Source organism: Scyliorhinus torazame, chromosome 21 (genome assembly GCF_047496885.1).
Source record: "Scyliorhinus torazame isolate Kashiwa2021f chromosome 21, sScyTor2.1, whole genome shotgun sequence".
Classification (NCBI taxonomy): domain Eukaryota; kingdom Metazoa; phylum Chordata; class Chondrichthyes; order Carcharhiniformes; family Scyliorhinidae; genus Scyliorhinus; species Scyliorhinus torazame.
The window spans coordinates 95,136,636-95,151,290 of NC_092727.1; positions in this window are offsets into that span (position 1 = coordinate 95,136,636).

A 14,655-nucleotide genomic window follows, 5' to 3' on the forward strand; every position below is an offset into this window, starting at 1 on the left:
TATTCTATATGTGTTACATGTTGTGCAACAATTTGGAGAAATACTTTCTCTATGCTATGTCTGAGCAGGTCATAAGCATTTTTTATATTGACTGATATTTGCACAATTTGCCCAAAAAGACATCTTCCCCCATCGATTTTGGTAAAATTACTAAATGGACTATGTAAAAGGATCCATTTACAACAGGCGGACTTTCAGTCCTGTCCTAAGTTAGCTATTACCCAGTAGACTGCCCCATTGAAATCGGTCCATTCGACCGACGATGCAAAAGAGGGAATTGAAAGCAGCAAAGGATTTTTAAAATGTGGCAAAAAATACTGGGCGGGATTCTCCACTTGGCAATCGGGCGGAGAATCCCTTTTTACGACTGAGTCGGGGGCTGTGCCTGTTTTTGGATGCTCCGCCCCTCCAAAACGGCGTCATCAGGGCATGCGCCGCATGCCATTGGGACGACCTGAAGGCCCTCCCCCAATGCTCTGCCCCCGGTAGGCCAAGTTCACAGCGGCGCGTTTAACTTGTGCTCGCAGTTTTCGTGAACCTGGCGTGGCGACTGCGGACTGTGTCCAGCGCCGCCACAGTCGGGGGGGGGGGGGGGGGGAGCTGTGCCGCTGGCCGAGGGGGCTTCAGCAAGGACTGGGGGGACTGGTGAGGGGTGGTCCAGGGGTGGCGAGGGGGAGCTTCAGGTGGGCACTATCTGGCAGGTTGGGTCCGCACGTGACTGGCACCATGTTGTATGGCGTGACCGCTGCAGGTTGTCGCCGTGCGCATGTGCGGACACGGACACGGCAATTATCCGGCCGTTTATTTTGTGAAGGCAGCGTGTTTTACATAGCTGCTAGCCCCTCAAGAGGATCGGTGTGGGGGCCTCGCCAATTTTTTCATTGTAGAACTAGTCACATTCTCCGGACATAGCCTCAAAATCGGAGAATCCAGCCCATTGTTACTCTCTGGCAAGTTTCACACAAAACTAATGACATCAAATGACTTCCATATTTTGAAGCATCCACCTTGCTTCCCTCCTCACATCTCTCTGCTTCATCTTCACACACAAGCATTCACATTCATCACCTTCAGCTCACCGGGAGGATGACAACCGATAAATGCAGCATAACTCAGTGTTGATCACTGATAGGACAGCAGAGAAAATACTTCAGTAGATTTCTACCAGAATGTGACAGAAAGAAAAAACTCACTGCCAAAAGTGGTGTACATGCGCGATTATCTTTCTGTTACAGCGACAGGGCCACCCAGGGTCATCCCTATTCATTTATTAAAAATGGACAACAAAGTACCTGCTTCTCAGAAAACTCCATGGGGGGGTGGGGATTTTCCATCCCTGTTTACAGCGGATGGGAAAGCCGTTGGGGACGGAAAATCCAACGAGAAACTTCGAACGGCTTTTACGCTGGAGCGACTTCCAATTGACATTGTTTCCACCCACCCAACTCTCCCACCAGTGACATAATGAGGTTCCCACCATGAAAGTTCGGGAACCCCTTTATCATACATTTAATTATCATCAGTGGGCCATGGCCAGGTAGTACCCTGGCAGCACTTCCAGGAACAGTGTGTGGGGCGAGGGTGGGGGGGCTTCCATTGGGGAGGATTGAGTTGGAGGGGGGTCGTTCCTGGGGCGGGGGGACAGGGGGTTCCTTATCCGTGTGGGTGTGGAAGTGGTTTCCATTTCTGTATGGGGGGGGGAGGGATCCTTTTTAAAATTTTTATATTTTCAGATTGGGCAGCCCTTTAAAAATGGCGCTCCAATCTGTCAGGGGCCATGGTTGCAGGCGCGGTGGGCTCACCCCCGCCAGCGTGATGTGCCCCTTCCAATTTCTTTTCACAGTGATTGAAAATCTGGCAGCAAAAACTGGCAAGGCAGTTGGCGGGCTAGCCTCTGCATTTCCCGCCCGAGGCAACGCTTTGAAAGAAAATCATAAAATTTCCAACGTGAAAGACAGCATCAAGCCAGTTGATGACTCGCTTCCCCTCTACAGAAAAAAAACAAGGGTGGAATTTTCCAGCCCGTCCCACTGATAGAATCTTCGGGACCCGTGGAAGTCAACGGAGATTCGAATGGATAGCCACATCCGGCAGAGGAAATCTTGCCCCGGCGGGACTGATAAGTCCCGTCAAAGGTAATTGGTTTCATCAGAGAACGCTTCGCCTCAAAAATGGCAACGATTGACTGATACGTTTCAGCACACAGGATTTTTTGGGTGTTCGGCGCAGATATTGTAAGGTACCAATTCCTACCAATGATTTATCCCATGATGAACCCGTCCACTATTATGGGATGCACTTAACAGAGGTGCACTGCTCCCCCCCCCCCCCCCCCCCACATAATGTGGAATAGCAATTTGCCTACCTTAAAATTGGCATTTGCAGCAACCATGTGTGCAGGAGGAATGCTGCATGGTCTTGGGAAACCCATATAAACAGTGGTTGGCAGGCATAAGATCTGTGCCTCAAACCGACAAACATCTGTTTGGGAATCAGTCTGTCTATTGTATGTTTTACTGCTCCACCCTTCATCTCCATAAAATACAAACATATGCAGCTTTCCCAAAAAGAAATCTGCCTTTTATGCTTTCAATTTGATAAAAGGCCTATTGTGTGAACTATTTTTTTTTAGCCTCAATACAGTTAAGCTAAATGCAGGATTTGCACCCAGAAGGAAGGAGAGTCTGCTTTCGGAGGAATTGCACAGTAATATCTTGGTAGCGGATTTGGTCGACCCTGATGTTTCTCAGCTTCTGGCCATCCCATTCTGGAGCTGAAATAAGTAATGTCCATATTTTTCGATACTTTATGTTTCACTCAATACTCTCTGGTCTTGGCTCTATCTTCCTCTCCTATGTTTTTATTGCCAGTTGGAACCCTCCAGTGTTATCTACTTACTTTATGTGTAACAGACAAGGTACTTCATAGAGCCCCCCAGTACAGAAGAGGCCCTTTGGCCCATCAAGTCTGCACTGACAAGCGGCACTAAATCTACTTATCCCACCTTCCAGCACTTGGCCCATATCCTTGAAAGTTATGGGGCTGGATTCTCCACTGTCAGGATTCTCCTTTTCTCCAGCAGCCTGGGGATTTCCCGACGGCATGGGGCTGCTCACAGTGGGAAACCCCATTGGCTGGCTGGCAAGGTGGAGAATTCCGGGGGCGTGCCGCACCAGAAATCTGGAGCGGCGGGACAGAGAATCCCACACGTGACATTTCAAGTGTTCATCCACATGCCTTTTAAAGGTTGTGAGGTTTCCTGCCTCTACTACCCTCCCAGGCAGTGCATTCCAGACTTCTGTCACGCTCTGGGTGAAAGTATTTTTCATTAAATCCCCTCTGAACCTCCTACCCCTCACATTAAAACTGTGCCTCCTTGTTATTGACCCTTCAACTAAGGGGAACAACTGCTTCCTATCCATCGTGTCCACACCTCTCATAATCCTATAAACATTAATCAGCTCCTCCCCTCAGCCTTCTCTGCTCTAAAGAAATCAATCCAAGCCTGTCCAGCCTCTCTTGATAGCTCAAATGCTTCTCCCAGGCAACATCCTGGTGAATCTCCTCTGCACCCTCTCCAGTGCAATCACATCCTTCCTAAAGTGAGGCAACCAGAATTGCACACACCTCTCCAACTGTGCCCGAACCAAAATTTTGTACAGTTCCAATATTACCTCTTATAATCTATGCCATGACTGATAAAGGCAAGTGTCCTATATGCCATCTTAACTACCCTATTAACCTATCCTATCACCTTGAGGTATCTGTGAACAAGCAGCCCAAGACCCTTCTGTTCCTCTGAACTTCCGCGTGTCCTGCCATTAATTCAGTATTCTCTTGACTTGTTACTCCTTCCATAGTGCATCACCTCACACTTTTCAGGGTTAAGTTTCATCTATCACTGACCTGAAGGTAAGACGAAGTGGAAAATTAATGTGGAAATGAATGATATGCTTGGCTCAATGAGCATCTGAGTCAGAGGCTATGGTTTTAAGTCTCCTTCCAGGATTTAACACATGTTCTAAGCCAGTCTTGTTCAAACTTTTTTGTCCGGGACCCTTTTTTACCAACCGGCCATCCTTCAGGACCCACGCCGCCTGAACCTCGCGACCCACAGTTTTCACTTATCTTTAATGTGACAGGTCAGCCTTTGATTTAGCTGATGATTTAAAATCTCACTGTATCCGTTGAAAGGAATAGAGGTTTGTCCTCAAACTCAGCATTGTTCTCGAAAGGCGTTTGAAGTTTTGAGGGTTTCAAACTTTAATTTGCCAATGCTTCCCTGCATATGACACACAATGGGCGGGATTCTCCGACCCCGCACCGGGTCGGAGAATTGCCGGGGGACGCGCGAATCGTGCCACGCCGCCCCGACGCGATTCACCATTGGGGCCGACGTGGTCGGTGTGGAGCCATCAGGGGCTGCTCTATGCGGTCCCCCCCCCCCCCCCCCCCCGTGATTCTTCACCCCGGATGGGCCTGGCCGGGTAAAAAAAAAACCGTGTTACGCCACCACCGTTCCAGCATGCTCTGAGCCGGCAGGACCTCGGCATTGAAGGGCCGGGGGTGGCCTGCGGTGGGGAGGGGGGGGGGGGGGGGGGGGCGACCCCAGGGCGGGCCTCCGCGCCAGCGCCTGTACTCCTGTGCCATGTTGCACCGGGGCTGACGCGGACAAGGGAGACACCGTTCATGCGCGGAAATCGAGCCAGTGGAACTGCGCATGCGCGGGTTCACGCCGGATCCACTGCGCATACGCGCTTCCCCCGGCACACACGGCTGGATCAGCAGCTGGAGCGGCGTGAACCACTCCAGCATCCTGCAGGCCCCCTGTAGGGGCCAGAATTGCTGATCCTGGAGCTGTGTTGACGCCGTCGAGAGACGCGATGGCGTTTCCAACGGCGTCAACACTAAGCCTCAGGATCAGAGAATCCCACCCAAAAGCTGTGCATCCCGATTTGCAGTGGCACCATTAATAACCCATACCTCAATAAATCATCTTTATGCTGCTTTGTTCCAGTTTTCAGCTTCTTCTTCACATGTTGTTCATCAGAGGCCCCGGCAGCTGCAAAATGGCGGAGTCTCTCTCACGCCCAGGACACACGACGTCAGTGTACGGGACGTTTGCCCGCCACTCCAGGCAGGAAGCCTCCAGCGATTTAAAAAAATATATATATATCTGCTCCTGGGTCAGCACGCTGAAGTCAGGAGGAGGCGTTCTGCCTCACTGGGCTCTGGGTCTGCGCACTGCTGAGGGGGCACACATACGCAGAACGGCTAGCATTCTGAAAGCTAGTCGCGGCCGGCATTTTAAAAAGTTGGTTACGCTGTTGTGCCCTTCTTCCCACGATCGGGAACAACGCATAGTCCTGCAAATGGGAAAGCCGTGACACACGGCCCCGCGACCTCCCTACACCTGCCTGCGACCCACCCGCGGGTTGTGACCCTGAGTTTGAAAATGACTGATCTAAGCAGCCTTGTTGGAGATGCGATCTTTAGATCATAAAAGATAGGAACAGGAGTAGGCAATTCGGCCCCTTGAGCCTGCTCCACCATTCAATAAGATCATGGCTGATCTGATGTGGCCTTTGTGGTAGTATGCATTAGGGGTCATGTGGGACTGTGAAGCCGTGATGTCATTGGCTGACAGATCCCGGGTCCTGGTTGGACGTTGACCTCTAGCTCCGCCCTGAAGGCGGAGTATAAGTACCTGGAGTCCTCCCCCGCAGGCAGTCTACTACTGAACTGCGGGGGAACAGTCACGCTTAATAAAGCCTCATCGACTTCACTCTATTCGTCTCTCGGAGTCTTTGTGCGCTACAATTTATTAAGCGTGACTAAAAGACTATGGAGCTCAGGATCATCCCGGAATGCCTGAGGATCAGCCCCCAGGCAGTGAACGCGGCAGCAGCTTTCAAGCACTGGCAGACTTGTTTCGAGGCCTACCTCAGAACGGCCACCGGCCGGGTCACAGAGGACCAAAAATTACAGGTCCTGCACTCGAGGTTAAGCACGGAGATTTTCTCCCTCATCGAAGACGCAGAGGATTTCCAGACGGCGTTCGCAGCACTAAAAAGTCTCCATGTTCGCCCAGTAAACCAGATCTACGCTCGCTATCAACTCGCAACGAGACGGCAAAGTCCCGGAGAATCGATAGATGAATTCTACGCCGTGCTACTAATTTTGGGACGGGCCTGCAGCTGCCCGCCGGTGAACGCAAATGAACACACGGACATGTTAATGCGCGATGCTTTTGTGGCAGGTATGAATTCCTCCCAAATCCGCCAAAGACTTCTAGAAAAAGAGTCGCTAGGACTCTCAGAGGCACGGGCCCTAGCAGCCTCCCTAGACGTGGCCACGCGAAACACCCGCGCCTACGGCCCCGACCGCGCGGCAGCCCATTGGACCCCGTACGCACCCGTCGCGACAAACCCACCCCCCCCCCCCCGGACACCCCACAGGCTTGCGCGGTTCAAACGCCAAGCCGCTCCGGGGGAGCACACTGCTACTTCTGCGGCCAAGCGAAACACCCCCGGCAGCGCTGCCCGGCCCCCGCAGCGATCTGTAAGAGCTGCGGGGAAAAGGGCCATTTCGCGGATGTGTGCCGGTCCCACGAGGTCGCCGCTGTCCCGGGAGAACAGGGAGCCCTGCACGCCGCTTATGGTCCCCAACCCTCCCAGCGCCCCATGTATGACCCGCCGGCGCTACCACTCTGGGTCCCGACCACCGCGGTCCCCGGAGAACAGGGAGCCCTGCACGCAGTTTACGCTCCCCAACCACACCCCCCCCCGCGCCCCATGTCTGACCCGCCGGCGCTACCACTTTGGGTCCCGACCACCGCTCTTCCCGGAGAAGAGGGAGTCCTGCGCATCTCTAACGCTCCCCAAACCCCCCCTCCGCGCCCCACGTATGACCCGCCGGCGCTACCAATTTGGGTCCCGGCCACCGCTGTCCCCAGAGAAGAGGGAGCCCCGCACGTTCCTAACGCTCCCCAACCCCCCCAGCGCCCCATGTGCGACCCGCAGGCGCCGCCATTTTGAGTCCCGGCCACCACGAGGGGAAGAAGGGCGCCGCCATTTTAGACCACCCCAGACCTGTGCGACGCATGGGGGCGGCCATTTTGTCCACCCCCGCCGCCATCTTGTGACCCCCCAGCCATGTGCGATGCATGGGGGCAGCCATCTTGTTCATCCCCGACGCCATCTTGGACGGCAACAACGGACCCCAGTGTCGACGGCTCCACAGGGTTCGAAGAAGACGCTCAACCACTACAACCACGTCTGGCTTCAATGACGCTGGACCAAGCTCGGCCCCGGACGCTCCAGACGACGACGACAACGGTGCTGATAAACGGGCACGAGACACCATGCCTGGTCGACTCCGGGAGCACGGAGAGCTTTATCCACCCCGACACGGTAAGATGCTGTTCTTTGACCATCCATCCCAGCGCACAAAAGATTTCACTAGCTGCAGGATCCCACTCCGTACAGATCAAAGGCTTCTGCATAGTTACCCTAACGGTGCAAGGGAGGGAGTTCAAAAACTACAGGCTCTACGTCCTTCCCCAACTCTGCGCCCCCACATTACTGGGATTAGACTTCCAGTGCAATCTACAGAGCCTAACCTTCAAATTCGGCGGCCCAATACCCCCATTCACTATCTGCCCCCCCTCAAGGTGCAACCCCCAACCTTGTTTGCAAACCTCACCCCGGATTGCAAACCCGTCGCCACTAGGAGCAGACGGTACAGCGCCCAGGACCGGACCTTCATTCGGTCCGAAGTCCAGCGGCTACTAAAGGAAGGCATAATCCAGGCCAGCAATTGTCCCTGGAGAGCAAAGGTGGTAGTAGTAAAGACAGGGGAGAAGCAAAGGATGGTCATAGACTATAGCCAGACCATCAACAGGTACACGCAGCTAGATGCGTACCCTCTTCCCCGCATATCCGACATGGTCAATCGGATTGCCCAATATAAGGTCTTCTCCACCGTGGACCTCAGGTCCGCCTACCATCAGCTCCCCATCCGCCCAAGTGACCGCAAGTACACAGCCTTCGAGGCAGACGGGCGATTATACCATTTCCTAAGGGTCCCATTTGGCGTCACAAACGGGGTCTCGGTCTTCCAACGAGAGATGGACCGAATGGTTGATCAACACGGGTTACGAGCCACGTTCCCGTATCTCGACAATGTAACCATCTGCGGCCACGATCAGCAGGACCACGACGCCAACCTCCAAAAATTCCTCCAGACCGCTAAAGCCTTGAACCTCACGTACAACGAGGACAAGTGCGTCTTTAGCACAAACCGGCTAGCCATCCTGGGCTACGTAGTGCGCAATGGGATAATAGGCCCCAACCCCGAACGTATGCGCGCCCTCATGGAATTTCCCCTCCCGCACTGCTCAAAAGCCCTAAAACGCTGCCTGGGGTTCTTTTCATACTACGCCCAGTGGGTCCCCCAGTACGCAGACAAGGCCCGCCCCCTAATACAGACCACGACCTTCCCTCTGTCGACAGAGGCTTGCCAGGCCTTCAGCCGCATCAAAGCGGATATCGCAAAGGCCACGATGCGCGCCATCGACGAGTCCCTCCCCTTCCAGGTCGAGAGCGACGCCTCCGACGTAGCTCTAGCGGCCACCCTTAACCAAGCGGGCAAACCCGTGGCCTTGTTCTCCCGAACCCTCCACGCTTCAGAAATCCGCCACTCCTCAGTGGAAAAGGAAGCCCAAGCCATAGTGGAAGCTGTGCGACATTGGAGGCATTACCTGGCCGGCAGGAGATTCACTCTCCTCACGGACCAACGGTCGGTAGCCTTCATGTTCGATAATGCACAGCGGGGCAAAATCAAAAACGACAAGATCTTAAGGTGGAGGATCGAGCTCTCCACCTTCAACTACGAGATCTTGTATCGTCCCGGAAAGCTGAACGAGCCGTCCGATGCCCTATCCCGCGGCACATGTGCCAACGCACAAATTAACCGCCTCCAAACCCTCCACGAGGACCCCTGCCACCCGGGGGTCACTCGGTTTTACCACTTTATCAAGTCCCGCAACCTCCCCTACTCCGTGGAGGAGGTCCGTACAGTCACAAGGAACTGCCACATCTGCGCAGTGTGCAAACCGCATTTTTTCAGGCCGGATGGTGCGCACCTGATTAAGGCTTCCCGCCCCTTTGAACGGCTCAGTCTGGATTTCAAAGGACCCCTCCCCTCCACCGACCGCAACATTTACTTCCGTAATGTGGTGGACGAGTACTCCCGCTTCCCATTCGCCATCCCCTGCTCTGACATGACCGCGGCCACAGTCATTAAAGCCCTGAACACCATCTTCACACTGTTCGGTTGCCCCGCATACGTCGACAGCGACAGGGGGTCCTCCTTCATGAGTGACGAGCTGCGCCAGTTCCTGCTCAGCAACGGTATAGCCTCGAGCAGGACGACCAGCTACAACCCCCGGGGGAATGGGCAAGTAGAGAGGGAGAACGGCACGGTCTGGAAGACCGTCCTACTGGCCCTACGGTCCAGGGACCTCCCAGTTTCACGGTGGCAGGAGGTCCTCCCGGATGCCCTCCACTCCATCCGGTCACTACTGTGTACTAGCACTAACCAAACACCTCATGAGCGCCTCCTTGTCTTCCCCAGGAAGTCCTCCTCTGGAACGTCGCTGCCGACCTGGCTGGCGGCCCCAGGACCCATCTTGCTCCGAAAACATGTGCGGGCGCACAAGTCGGACCCGTTGGTCGAAAGGGTTCACCTCCTTCACGCGAACCCGCAGTACGCTTACGTGGAGTACCCCGACGGCCGACAGGACACGGTCTCCCTGCGAGATCTGGCGCCCGCCGGTCACACACACACACCCCCGACACCAATCACCCAACCCCCCCCCTTCCTGCCACCGCCGCACCCCGCGACCGCCCCCTTCCCAGGAGGATCGGTCCTCCTCCCAGGCTCGACCAGGAATGAAGCCCAAGCTGAAACCGTAAGGCTCCCGGAGACGACAACACCGGAACAAGCACCACCACCACCGGGGCCGAGGCGATCGACACGGACGACCAGACCTCCCGACCTACTCGTGGCGTCGATCCAACAGTACATTATGTGGACTTTTAACGAGAACATTTTGTCTTTTCCTGACGATTACTGTAAATAGTTGAAACAAAAAAAAAACCCTTGTACATACTGTAATAACATGCAAAAGTTTTCCTCCCAGGACCAGCCTTGTAAACCCTTACCACCATGCGAAGCATCACCTCGCCGGGTTCATTTTTAACAAGGGGTGAATGTGGTAGTATGCATTAGGGGTCATGTGGGACTGTGAAGCCGTGATGTCATTGGCTGACAGATCCCGGGTCCTGGTTGGATGTTGACCTCTAGCTCCGCCCTGAAGGCGGAGTATAAGTACCTGGAGTCCTCCCCCGCAGGCAGTCTACTACTGAACTGCGGGGGAACAGTCACGCTTAATAAAGCCTCATCGACTTCACTCTATTCGTCTCTCGGAGTCTTTGTGCGCTACAGCCTTAACTCCACATTCCTAATAACCCAGAACCCCTGACTCTTTTGCAGATTAAAACTCTGCATAACTCAGCCTTGAATATATTCATTGCTTAACTATTTTAAATATTCTGATCCAATTGAAACAATTCACTCCTGCAAACCATTTGAACATAAATCGCATTCTTTTTCACAAAATGCCCAGGCTGCATTTAAGAGCTCAAGTGAGAGCTGGGCCTTCTGAGTACATGCCTGAACTCAAAGTAAAGGGAACTTGATCAGAGGAAAGAGCACAAGAGATATGGTGGACAATGTATAGCAACATTCAGAAAGCTGCACAGATTTCAGCTCATTGAACTCAGTCACCAGTCGCTTAACGAATATATCAGCATCATTAGCGCAAGTGCATTCCCACTGACAGTTTAAATTAAGGCCCTCCCCCCACCAACCCCACCCCATGATGCCCTCCTGCAAGCCTGTGTCCCTCCACAACCCTGGGTCTCATTCTTGGCTACAGCCACTCATCGTCCTGTGCTGTGTCCCTTGATTGGTGGGACTTCTGACCCCCAGGTCCTTGATGCTGGTGATGGCCTTCTGCTGTCTCGTGAAGTGCCTGATTGGCACTTAATGTGGTGGGCCTTCTTGAAAAGGGGCTATGGCCAGCTCTCGATCTGGCAGGCAAGACCCTTGTCATCTGCAAGGACTTGATTTCTCCCCAACCGTAACTTAAGTTTGTAGACAAACATTGCAGCAGCCTTTACTGACATCCCAGCTAAGATCAGTAGGCTTAATGTAGATCCAGTGTGACCCTGGATCTTCCTCAACTGTGTGATGTTTTTGTCCACCAAACCACTTGGGAAGTGGTAGAGACACCTTTCTCTTCTCACAAAAACAAGCTGCAATTCTCAAGGTGTGAAGAAAAATGCAAAATGTCAATAGTTTTATTGTTTGAGACTAACGTTAATATAAAGTATGTTAACATATCAGAATCCCATTTGACAGTTGAAAACCTATTTATGATATGTTGACATTCATGGAATCTGTAATATTGCTTTGCAAAAAAACATCATTGTGAGCCACTGGCTTCTGATTAATTCTTTTAACTTACCATTTTCATAGAATCATAGAATTTACAGTGCAGAAGGATGCCATTCGGCCCATCGAGTCTGCACCGGCCCTTGGAAAGAGCACCCTAATTAAGCCCCACGCCTCCACCCCATCCCCTTTATCCCTGTAACCCCACCTAACCTTTTTGGACACGAAGGGCAATTTAGCATGGCCAATCCACCGAACATGCACATCTTTGGACTGTGGGAGGAAACCGGAGCACCCGGAGGAAACCCACGCACACACGGGGAGAACGTGCAGACTCCGCACAGAGAGTGACCCAAGCCGGGAATCGAACCTGGGACCCTGGAGCCGTGAAGCAACTGTGCTAACCACTGTGCTACCTGCTGCGCATTTTGTTTTAATGCTGGTCGTGCTGTAACACCTGCACACAATTGCCTTCTCATCTCTATTGATAAATACTACAAAACCAGGATGATACGAATTGTATGGAACAGGGTGAATGATATTTTCCTATGCAGTGCAGCTATCCAAATGAAGTATGTTGGTACATTGGATGCTATAGTTAAATTTCCACCAGCTGGTTATTATGCTTCACTCACTCTTCAACTGCAGAAACCAGCCAAACACAACAACATGAGCCCAGGCCAATCCTCATTTTATACTTCGGAAGCGAAGAGCAAGGTGCCCAATTATTTAAAGGCAAGAAAATAATCTCTGATCCAGCTGTGTTCAGAGGAAATTGTGTATGGAAAGCAGTGGCTGAATATAGAATATGCAAAACTCAGTTCTCTAACTGCAGTCAGGGTGAATTGCAAGTATTTTTAAAATGGACTTGCAGGAAAGCTAGATAATCTTTATAAATTCAGAGGTCAGCCTTCCAGTAGAATCAGAAGAGAGGCTGCTTGGCGATAAATTTGTGAATAGATGTACTCTGAGTTACAGACTGAAAAACTTTAAGACGTATCCCAACTCGGGGTTTATCATCAAAGTTGAGTGCACAATCTGAAATTTGCTGCTCCATTAGGAATGCAAGCACAGGCGTGCATAAGAGATTTCAAGGGTAGATGTCACATAACCTATGCCCCCAGGGTCATACCTGGAGTACTTATCAGAAGCTTGGGCACCAAGTTCAGCAATTTCTATTGATACCTACTTCAGCCACATGACAGTTGTGCAATAATGAGTTAACCATCTGGTTTTGTGAGGGGAGCGTATAAGGGCTACAGTCTTCATTCCTGTGTAAAACGCATAACTCAGAGCCAGTATATTCTAAAACAAAACACTAAATAGCTACACTATATGCACTGTCCGATTGCAACATGCACGCAGCCAGTTTATGAAAATAATACAACTTGATCAAAGTGTGTAATATTTTATCGAACAGTGAGTACAATGTTAAATTGAAACTTTTATATGAACAAATAAAATAGCAGAAAACTTGTGTCAAAGAAAGAAGTGCCATGGTACAACCTCCTTTACTGCTCTATCCAACTGCAACATCCAATCTCCTTCTGCTGCCCTTTTTTATCATCTTCATTCAATTGTGTCTCCATGCCTTCCTCGTGTTGCTCATTTAAGTCCATAGCGAGGCCTCAATCTTGAGCAATGTTGTGCAGTGTAGTGTGTGATTCACGGCTGGGATTCTCCGAGCCAACACTGGGTCGGAGAATTGGCGTTGACGCTGAAAATTCCCGCCACGCCGCTCCAACGCCGGAGACCGGCGACCGGAGAATCGGCGGCAGTCGCAAACGCGCGGTTGACGTGGCGCCAGTTGGGGACCGTTGAAAGAGGCCCCCACAGTGATTCTATGCCGTCGACCGGCCGAATTCCCACCGGCGTGGTTCACATATGGTACCACCAAACGGGAGCTCGGACCCACGCCCGTGGTGCCCGTCCTGATGGGGGGGGGGGGCGGGGGATCAGTCTCCGGGGGGGGCCTCCATAACGGCCAGACATCTAAGAAAAATACTGCTGTACTGCGAGCCGTCTCGCAGCCTGTGTGATTTACCATCCCAGTGTTTGAGGATGTAAATAACATAGGGAAGCAACCTAAGGGTTGCCTAAACCAAGCAAAAGAATTTTGAACGTAACGAGCCAAAATGGGGTGCGTATGGGACGCGGTGGGTAAGAAATGGGTGGAATCCCCGGGTAGGACGGTGATCAATGCCGTATGTGCTCTGCCCGAGCGTAGCTGACCAGAGGGGGGGGGGGTCCTCAGGCAGGGCGGGGACCAATGATATTTCTCTACTGCCTGAGCAACCGGCAAGAACGGGTAAGAATGTGGTCATTGTGGGGGGCTGCCTCTCGAATTCGGAGAACAACTATGAGTGGTGTTCTGTCGACAAACTAGTTCCTCTGAACTATTGTCTGGGACAAACTTGTACCTTTAACAAGGTTCTGGTGACAAACTAGTTCCTCTAACAGCCAGGGGGCGTCAAAGGAGTGGTGACGTGGGGCCGTGAAAAACTTTCCGAGTTTACACACAACACTTAACGATAACACTAACGAACAAACATTCAACAAACATGGTGCAGGTTCCATCAGAAAGGACACCGTATATCTCCATCGGTTCCTTTTTCTGCATCATCTGGACACCTCACTGCTCAATAGCGAACAGGGTCGCAAAAGGATTGGTTTGGTGAGAGTTAGACTCTAAGTCATCATCTTCTCCTGGCTGCCAAACTCTTGTCTGTAGTAACCGTGCTAAAGCTGCTTGGGACGATTTGGGGTCCATCTCATCATTCCGGATGAGCCTGAACGAATTGTCTCGGTGCCAGAATCGTGTGTCGAGGTTGGAGCTACTATGCTTCAATCCGTAATCGTCGGGCGGTGGGTCTGGGTCAGGGGCTTTGATATAGGTGATCTCAAATGGGTCAGTAGAATCATGCTCAGATTCACTGGGAGTGGGGCCTGTTGCAGACGTCTAGTCGTAACGTGGTGTGCTGTGGCTGTCGTCATTGTGATCGCTATCACTGTCGCTGTCGCTGCTGGTTGAGGGAAGGGAGAGGCGGAGTCGTGCCTCTGGGGCACGTGTTGAAGTCGTGTCTGAGGACGGGCTGGAGTGGTTGGGGGAGGGGAGGAATACGTCATCTGTGGGCG